Genomic DNA, 995 nt, shown 5'->3' with positions numbered 1-995 from the left:
CCTAACAACAACAACAACAACAACATGAGATCAAATTGTCAACAGAAACTCAAAAGATTAGATAGGAAACTTAGGCAGCAGTTGAATTTATTATGTTAATGGTGCAGGAACAATTTGGAAAAGGAGGATGAGAATGGCTGCACAAATTTGAAAAATGTAATCAGTGCCACTGAATTGTACATGTTGAAATGGTTGAATTGGTGTATGTTCTGCTGTGTGTATTCTCAACAATAGCCAAACAACAACAATGGCAACAAATTAAAGAGCTCATTTAGGCAGTACATATACTAAAATTGGAACGATACAGAGATTAGCATGGCCCCTGTGCAAGGATGACATGCACATTCATGAAGTGGTCCAAATTTAAAGGAAAAAAAAAGAATACAAGGACTATGGTCTGTCTGGATCTCTGATGTATGCCTGGCACATGCTGGGCACTCAGTAAGTATTTACGGAAAGAAAGAATGCATTTTAATGCTTTTTGCTTTTTAGATGTTATAATATTAATATTCACAAGGAACTGACATGGCTAAAAGACAATAAATTCCTGTTCTTTAAAGCCACCCACTTGTGGTATCTATGTTATGGCAGTTGTAGGTGACTCAGACAGTTCACCTCTGATATTCTCCATTTTGGTTCTTTGTTTGTTATTTCTTTCCTTGTCCTTTACCACAATTACATTTATTTGATTGTTTCCTTGTTTTTAGTGCCTTGTCAACTGTTTGTCTCCCTAGTGCTTGGTGCAGAGTTAGCGCTTAATAAAGAGACTGATGTTTGTTGATGTCGATAATAACAATAGGTCACAGTACGCCAGGTACAATGGTAAGCATATTACATGTATTCTCAACCGTCTTGTGTGGCCGGATGGGAAAGGATTATCCCCATTCCTCAGGCAGGAAAAGTGAGGTCCAGAAAGATTAGGGGACTTGCCTAAGGCTGTGTAGCTTCTAAGAAGTGGAACCTAGGTCTCCTGACTCCTGTTAAAGTGCTCTTCA

The 995-nt window shown here is 38.3% G+C and overlaps 1 non-coding gene across 1 annotated transcript; it reads left to right on the top strand.

Annotated features, from left to right (window-relative positions):
- Positions 1-263: 263 nt before the first annotated feature.
- On the top strand, positions 264-367 carry LOC126081323 (U6 spliceosomal RNA). The gene has a single exon (XR_007518369.1). It is a non-coding gene; the product is annotated as a U6 spliceosomal RNA (small nuclear RNA).
- The last annotated feature ends 628 nt before the right edge of the window (positions 368-995 follow it).

Source organism: Elephas maximus, chromosome 7 (genome assembly GCF_024166365.1).
Source record: "Elephas maximus indicus isolate mEleMax1 chromosome 7, mEleMax1 primary haplotype, whole genome shotgun sequence".
NCBI classification, from domain to species: domain Eukaryota; kingdom Metazoa; phylum Chordata; class Mammalia; order Proboscidea; family Elephantidae; genus Elephas; species Elephas maximus.
This window is presented reverse-complemented; position numbering and strand designations above follow the sequence as displayed.